This window comes from Octodon degus, unplaced genomic scaffold (assembly GCF_000260255.1).
Source record: "Octodon degus isolate 3935 unplaced genomic scaffold, OctDeg1.0 scaffold00045, whole genome shotgun sequence".
NCBI lineage: Eukaryota > Metazoa > Chordata > Mammalia > Rodentia > Octodontidae > Octodon > Octodon degus.
The window spans coordinates 342503-351433 of NW_004524621.1; the positions used below are offsets into that span (position 1 = coordinate 342503).

General features: G+C 41.5%; 1 protein-coding gene across 3 annotated transcripts in view; it reads left to right on the plus strand.

Annotated features, from left to right (window-relative positions):
- The window catches only part of Dyrk1a (dual specificity tyrosine phosphorylation regulated kinase 1A), a 164521-nt gene that overhangs the window by 2212 nt on the left and 153378 nt on the right, over positions 1-8931 (plus strand). The gene's annotated exons all lie outside the window — the stretch shown is intronic.

Genomic DNA, 8931 nt, shown 5'->3' on the forward strand with positions numbered 1-8931 from the left:
GCCCGGGCCGCCGGGAGGAGCACAGGCCGGTCCCGGAGGAGAGGGGCGGGCGGCGAAGTTGCGGTGGGTGGGAGCGGGGCCTCCCGGGAGCTGGCCCGGGCCGGGCCGCGCTGGCCCCGCACTGGCCGCCCGGCGCAGGGGAGGAGGTTGTCTTCCTCCTCCTCCTCCTCCTCCACCTCCTCTACCTCCTCCTCCTCCTCCTCTTCCTCCTCATCCTCTGCCCCCAGCTCCTCCCTCGTCCCTCCTCTCGGTCCCCACCAGTGTGGGAACCGCCGGGGTTCTCCGCAAGGACAATGCATGGGTTAAAAAAATGGGGCTCGGCTGCCGGGGAGGCGAGGATGCAGGCCCCGGGCCGGGGAGGTTGGTGGCTTGCGGGGGTCCCCGCCAGATCGGGGCCCGGGGTCTGGGTCGGGCCGGGGCGCGGGCCCTCTCGCGTGGGGCGGGCGGTGACCCGTCCCCCGGCGGCCCGGCGCGGAGCCGGGCGCGTGGGGTACCTGTGCTTAGCGCAAACTTCGCCCGCTATTTATAGGCACCGACCCGCTCCGGCTTCGCTGCAGTCCGGGCTGCTAAAGGAGCCCGGCCCGGCCCCAGGCGTCTCCCTCGCCTGAAATAGTTAAAAATGGCCCAGCGGCGAATCGGGGCTCCGTGTCTTTCTCTCACCCTTAGAGGATGCGAACCCTGGAATGGAGGCAACCATTTGGTTCTTGCATTCCATCAGATTGTCAGAAAATAACTCTTTTTTGGTGTTTCCACACGCAGAGGCTAGTGACAGGCCATCTTCTCAGGGTTCTTCTGTGGCTCCGCTTAACCTACCAGTAGACACAGTTACCCATTTCACAGATGAGGATGCTGAGCCCAGGGGACAGTGACTCGGCCAAGGTCATCCATCTGGGACACCAGGAGTCTAGTCAGACCGAGCTCCCTATCGCTAGGTTATAGCTCTTTACTACCAATCCTGGAGAATTTGGAGTGATGACTCAGGGTTCTAAGTTAGAGATTGTGTCCATATACAGTTTCCATCGTGGAGTTAACTTTGTAGATTTGAAGAAGTGGAAACCTCAAGATGAGTTCACTTAATGAACTTCTCAGACCCCCAACTGAATAATAGTCAATTTTTTTTTCTTTTGGTTTGGAAGGAACTAAGCATTGTGGTTTTTGTTCTGCATGCTTACTTTTTATTGTAGGCATCCTTTTGTGCATTTAGAAGTGGTAAGAAAGTTTTATTTAGTTACTTGTAATCATTTATTAACATTTTTTCATTTTTTTGTAGGCCTTTACACTTTCCTTGTATAGATTGTTAAGAATGAACATATTTAGTACCTTAATCTTGAGGTATTTTAATAATTCATTGGAATTTCTGCTTTTGTTTTCTCAAGTTTTTCATAATTGTTGTTTTGGGACAGTATTATTTTCAGATAGAGTATTAGTAGGAAACAAAATTTCCCATGCTAATGTTTCAAACAAACAGTTACAAAAAAGTTTTCTTGTTGATAGCCAAAACTTTGAAGGGGCAAGTGACTTTGGCTGAGAATACCCAGTACTTGGGCCACCTTTGCCTTGGCCTAGCAGTGGTGTGTGGTAGCTGTCCAAATTTATGTAGCGTTCAAACCTTGCCAGAAAATTCAGGACTTGGTTAATGTCTACCAAGTCTCTTGTGAAACTGAAGATAGAGGATAGATACTCACCTCTAGAGAGGCCTACCTGAGAAATTAATTGTTCTGGGAGGAAAGGACCTTTCTAGGTCTATAAGGTGAAAGACTACTCCTTTATACTTGGTGAAGGTTTCAAAAACTTTAGATTTAAAGGACTAGACATGAATGAGTGCTAACTATTCATAGGGGTGGGGAATGGACTAAATAACCTAGTGACGCGATCTTATTCTTAAGAATTTTCAGTTTTTATTTTTTTTTTTAGGAATTTGCAAATTAGGTAATTTTGTAAATATTTTAAGGACATTTTGATAGAACCTTTTAGAAATTAACATAATTGCTGTGTGCTAGGGATTAAAAAATTAGCCCAAATTTTAAGGTGCTAACCCTGAGGATAATTATAAGTATTCCTGTTCAGCACAGTGTCTTGTTTGGCAATGTGAATGGTAAAAAAAGACTTGTCTAGAAAAACTTTCCCCTTATTTTAAAATTTGAGGTCCATCAGTTTTATTTTGGAAGGCTTTTTGTGTTTATGATTTAAGATTAGGCTTTTGTAGTGCCAGGAATATGTTTGAAAGTAAAATTCAAGGTAACTTTATAAATATGGTATGCCATGGACTCTGGCATGTATTTGTTTTTACTTATCCAGAGAAAGATGGTTTGCATTGAATCTTGGGTATTACTTGAATACTTTTTTTTTTTTTTTTTAAAAAGAAATAGCTTAGACATTTGAATTGCCCAGAGGTGTTCTCGTGTGCCTGCTTGTGGTTGGCAAGTGTCTAATTGTGTGAAGAAAATCTGAGTAGCAATAACTATACTCTGCAGAAGGAATGGCCTTATACAAGGTATGAGAAGCAAAGCTAATGGATGAGGGAGCTCAATTTGTGACTTAGGTATTCGTTGTCAGGTGTGTCAGCTTTTGCTTTGGCATAGTGTTCTCCTTACTGAAAGAAGTCTTGCAAGTGCACACATCCCTCCCCCAATTTGACCTCCCTTCCCCACCCCAGAAAAAACAAACATTCGCAAGGCAGCAAAACTGAGAACTTCCAAGAAGAGTCTTTATCAAGAACTTGGCTTTTCACTCCACATTTTATTAGTTTTAAAATTTTTGTTGTATTTCAAGACAGTAATTTAAATTGTGAGCTAGCTAAATTGTAAGATTCTCTTGACCATTTTGGTGATTTTACCTCCACACATGTGCCTATTTTCAATTCAGAAGTAAAGATACTACTTCGAACTGTCAAATAGGGTCTCCTGGAACTTGATGTTACAGTTTGTACTGTCAGAGGGAGTCCAGTACCAAATATAATGGCACTCAATATGTATTTAGTACTTATGCTTTCTTTTTTTTTTTTTTTTAGAGTTTATTTAATTTTATTTATTTATTTGTGTGTGTGTGTGTGTGTGTGTGTGTGGCGCCAGCTCAGCCCACCAGGGGGCGGGCTGGCTGGCATGTGGCAGCTGGGGGATTGAACCGTGGTCCCTGTGCTTTGCTAAGCTTGTTCTAAGTAGGTGCTCTAAACCACTGAGCCATCTCACCAGCTCCGAGTACTTATGCTTTCTAAAAGACTTATGAATGAATGTTATAACCATTGGGCAGGTTTTTTGGTTTGGTTTTTTTGAGATACTGGTCTTGATATGTTTTTCAGGCTGGCTTTGAATACACTATGTATATAGCCTATACTAGCCTTGAACTCTGAGCAATCTTCCTGATTCAGCCTCCAGAGGGCTAGGATTATTATAGTTGTGAGCCACCATACCCAGCCCCCACTTTCCCTCCCTTCCTCTTTCCATCCCTCCCTCCCTCCCTCCCTCCCTCCCTCCCTCCCTCCCTCCCTCTATTTATTTGGTATAGGGCCTCTCTGTGGAGCTTGGAGTTGTACTGATCCTCCTTTGACAGCTTCCCCAGTGCTGGGATTACAGGTATGTGCCACCACACCTGGTTTTGGTGGCCAGTTAGGCCCAGCTCTGCTGGGCTTGGCTTGGGGCCTACATGGCATGTGGTACTGGTAATCAAACCTGGGTCCTTGTGCTTGGTAGGCAGGCAGTTAGACCGCTGAGCTATCTCCCCAGCTGCCTGGGTTTCTTTTATAAGTTTGTGTCATTTCAAGAACACTGAGCTAGCATTGTAAAGTTTACCTTTAGGTGTAAGAAAGTGAAATGTACAATTCATATGACTAAAATGATTAATTTGAGGTTAATATTAGGTAATTGAAGCCAAGTCTTGTTTCCTAGTGTGGTGCCTACAGACACACTAGGTGGTATATGAAAACAAAATGACTTGACAATAGAGCAGAGCATTATATATACACCAACAAAGTGTTCTTTAAAAAGTTATTCTTTCTACTGAAATCTTTTAGAATTGTATCATGAGTTAATTTTTTTTTTTTTTTTTAAATTGGAGATAGTGCCTTCCATTGATCATCTAAAATGATGGGGTTCCTTGCAGACATGTTTTTTTAATGATACAGAACTATTTTGGTTTTTGGCAACTGGTTCTACCAGAGCTATGTTCCTAATCTTGTGGAAGGTGATTTTTAAAAGTTTGTACTTACTATCAGGTTTGGCAAGATATATACTGTATGAGACATAGTGTTCGTATATGTATGTAATATATAACATTTTATATTACATATGTATTTTGCTTGAGGGATATATATCTAATATGTTTAAAGTGTGGCTTTTGCTGGGTGTGGTGCTGCACACCTCTAAATCCCAGCACTTGGGAGGCTGAGGAAAGAGGATTGGTGCAAGTTCAAGACCAGCCTGCCCTCCAAAGTGAGCCCAACGCATGCCTGAACTGCATAGTGAGACTCTGTCTCAAAAAGACCAAAAAACAAACAAACAAAAGTAGCTGTAGTTGAACCTTGTTGAGTTTTATCTTTCCATAATTAAAATGCATAAGCTTATATCTTTGGGAGGGGACTAATAAACTGCTTTGATATGTTATGAAAATGGCTTTAAGCATCACCTTGTCTTTTTTCTTTTTTTTTTTTTTAATCATCTTGTCTTTTACAAAAAAGTTTTATTCTTGTTTTTTTGACCCAGGGTCTTGCTGTGTCATTTAGGCTGGCCTTCAACTCCTGGGGATCCTCCTGCCTCAGCCTTCCAAGTGCTGGGATTACAGATGTGGGCCACCATGCCTGGCAACTCTGTCTTAAATAACATTCCTGTTCATTAAGTAAAGTCCTAATTTTTTAAAGTGCATAAAGTTTTCAATGCAAATAAGCTTTTTCAATGCAAATGATTTTTATTTAAAAAAATTAATGGACATTTGTGGTTATGGCTTGTATCTTTCTTGGCATGCATTTGGGTAAAAAAAGTGCTCAAATAGTGGCATCTTTTCCAAGGCTACTATTTGCCCAGTTGCAGGAGTCTTTGTAAAAGATGAGGCAGCAAGACACTGAGATCACCTTCCCTGAGAGGCTACCCAGAGGTCTCAGAGTCAGGCACAGGTGGACTCAGCAGCCAGTGTTACTTTAGGCATAGTGATGTTCTCAGCATCAGTACCTTATTTGTAAAGTTAGGTTGATGGTGGTTGCCATAGGGTTCTGTGAAGACGCATGTACATTCCTGTGGGGCTTTCTTCCTCCTTTTCTCCCTTAGCTCCTCTTTTTCATTCATGTCCTTAGTTCTCAGCCTGAACCCTGATATAGAGAGGCCACCTGTAAATCCTAGACCATTAAGATTACTTGGCCATGCTCTGCTTCTCTTTCACAGTGCTTGCTATGGATAGATGCATGGTTTTCAGCTTCTTCATGTATTGAGTTGCTCATGTAATGTCTGTCTCTCCCTTTCTTTGGATCTTAAGGTTCATTTGGACAGTAGTTAGGTGTTGATCATATTGGTCTCCAGTGCCTCACATGTAACGTGTACACGAATGAGGGAGCTGTGTGGGGGTGAGGCGGTCCAGCCTGAATACCATTCCTTGGTGGTTCAGTCTTGAACCAAACAGCTTCTTTGTGTTCCATACCTTGGGGCCAAATGTAGATAGCACTATTTGCCACCCAGGATTTTGAGAATGTGAAATGAGAGCTGCCTTTTTTACTTTCCGTGGGTTTTAATGAAATCTTTGTAAATGTATAAAGTGCCTTATAAATATAAGAGGGTATAGTAGCAGTGATTCCAGTAATGGGATTATCCAATAGGAAGCTTTATTATGACTTAAAAATAAGAATTTAGAGTTTCAGCTTTACTGAGTTGCTAGATAGCTATTATATTAAATATCTATTTTCTTTTCTTTTTTATGTATTTTAGTATAGGGTCTACAGGGTCTCACTATGTAGATTGAACTCATAGCCCCCCAAGTGTTGGGCATGCCACCATGCCCAGTCTCAACTGTGGTCTCAGCACTCCCTGTGGGTGGGGCCGGCACTGCATGACACGTGGGGAATTGAACCCTGGTTGCTGTGCTCTGCCTAAGCAGGCACTTTAGTCTGCTGAGCTATCTGGCTGGCCCTTAAATGTCAATTTATTATAAACTTATGATACTTAACTATATGTTTCAACTTCGTATGTCTTTAGAGTGGAGATGAGGCTTGTGTCTGGCTAAAAGAAGTGGCTTCTGGCTAAAAGAAGTGGCTTAAACAAGAGGCTTTTTTCCTCATAAAAAAGAGTATAAACAGTAAGGCTGATATGATGGCTCTGTGACAAAGGGAACAAAGGATTCCTTCCTTTTTGTTGCTTGCCTGTGCTTAAAACATTATCCTTTTTTTGTATAGGGCAGGTAGCTCCCCATCACATCCACAGTGCAGGAATGGGATGTGAGGAAGGCATATCTCTGCCCTTAAAGACAGACCTGGAAGTTGTGTACATGACTTTTGGTCACATCTTCTTAGTTGGAACTTAGTCACGTGGCCATAGGTAGCTACAAAGAGCATTGGACATGTGGTCTTTGATAAGGTGGCTATTTGCTGAGATTTTGTTTCTACTGAAAAAGCATGGAAGCATCTTTCAAAGATAAGGCAACTTAAAAACAAACAAACAAGAAAACCTTGGGCCTGAGAGATGGCTTAGTAGAATAAGTGCTTCTCTGGCAAGCACAAGGGCCTGAGTTCAAACCCTGGTTTCGAAAAACAAACAAACAAACAAACAGAGATAAGGTAACTTGCTCTACTAGTTAGTAAGTTTTATTTTTTATATTTGGCCACTGATCTTCTGTTTGTTTGTTTGTTTTGAGGGAGGGTCTTACTATAGCAGGGTCTAGGGCTGGCCTTGAACTCACAATGTAGCCTAGGCTTGTCTTGAACTCAGGGTATCCTCTTAGTCAATAATCTTTTTTGGATTGTATAAATGGAAAGAGATCAGATATGTAATACATAATCTATAGTTGGATTATGTTATATTAACTATGCTTTTAGTATAGTAAGAGATTTTGGATTTAATAGTGTATTGTTTTATTGATACAGTTTTCTCATAGAAACATGAGTTTTGATGCTGTGATTATCATGTAAATCACAGAATATAAAAACTCATAATGTAAATATCATGTAAATCATACTTAGAATGTAAATAGAGTTCCTATTTAGAATAGGTTTAGTTTAATACTTTGTCCAGTCTCATGTGTGCATTCCTGCTTATAAGTGTCGCAGATAATGATAGAATAACACTTCAACTTGTCAGGACCTCAGTAAGTGTCCACATCATTGAACATTATTAGAGGGATGATAGCGATGTTTAGATACATTTACCATGTAGTATCTCCCTTTTTATCTTCTGTGGGTTTGAAAAAAGGAAAATCTAGAATTCTCTATTTTTTTTTTTTTTAAAGTGTATTTAGTACAGGGTCTACCAGGTCTTCACTACACAGATCGGACTGGTAGTGATCCTCCTATTTTCAACCTCCCAAGTGCTGGGATTACAGGTGCTATGCTCAGTCTCAATTGCAGTCTCAGTGTGCCCTGGGGGCAGGTCCAGCAAGGCATGCCCTGGATCTAACCCGGGTCCCTATGTCTGCCTAAGCAGGCACTTTATAGTCTGCTGAGCTATTTCCCTGGTCCTTAGAATTCCCCTGAACTGTATTTTTTTGGTCTTCTTGAGACAGGGTCTCGCTATGCAGTTTACGCTGGCCTTAAGCTCACTTTTGTAGCCCAGGCTGGTCTTGCATTCGCACCATCCTCTTGCCTCAGCATCCTGAGTGTTGAAATTATAGGTGTGCACCACTATACCCGGTTTGAGTTGTAGTTTCAGATCTAGTAGGGTCTTGGGAAAACTAGTGGTTCTCCTGGAGAATTTACCAGACTTGTGCTTGTGGAATTCCTAAACTCAGATCTGTTTTCTATAGGTTTGGGTTGATGGCCTGGAATCCACTTTCTTTGTAAGGCCCTGAGAGTATTAACATTTTGAGCAATCCTATAAAAGGGAATGGATGCAAAGAAGCTAAGTATATAGGTATTTATATGTAGCTATGTAGCAAGAATAAGCTGGCCTGGGATCAGTTTTAGTTTTCTTGACTCCTTCTTTGTTCTGTTGTCTTCTACGGAAGTAGGAATAGAGTACAGGGCAGTAGGTGTGTTGGTATTTTATAGGGGTAGCTGTCATTCTAAAATACGTTGGTGTTTTTATGTGCAAGTTCATTCTTAGTGAATTGATAGCTCCTTTAATGTCTGATCTTTTAGCTGTATAGAAAAGTGTTCTCAGTTGGTGAAATGAATAAAGGTGAGAAGTTGACAGTTTAAAATAAGGTATTGTTGACACTACAGTTGACAGCTTTAAGGTAGGTAGATAGGTATGTGACATTAGAAGAAAGGCTGTCCCCAAATTAATACTACTTTTTATCTCCTTGCTTGTAATTTTCATTGTTAAGAGTTCATTCCTTTAGATTACAATCTAGATCCCCAGATTTAAAAAGGAAATACTGTGAGAGGAATATTCCTTACCTTTTATCAGATTAACACTGTTATCAATTAGTTGGTTGTCATTTTAAGACTCAGATTAGCACCTGTTCTAAGAGCATTTTGAAAAAGGGAAGGGGTGAGCATGACACATTGTGTCCTTTGCTGAGGAAATGAAGGGCATGTTTGAGAACTGCCACCTTTTGATAGTTATGCTAAGGTTATGTGATGATGCTTGTCTAGTGACTAAGTTGATAGCATAAGCTGCCTCTTGATGGCTTTCATTGCAGGAAATGCTGGTAGTGGCATTGAGGATGATTCTCCTGAGGAGCCTGAACTTTACTACTGGACTGGAGAAGTATTGCCTCCCACCCCATCCCTCTTTTTTTGGATATCAGGAATTGAACTCACAACTTCATGCTCTCCGGAGTGTCCTTTTTTTTTTTTTT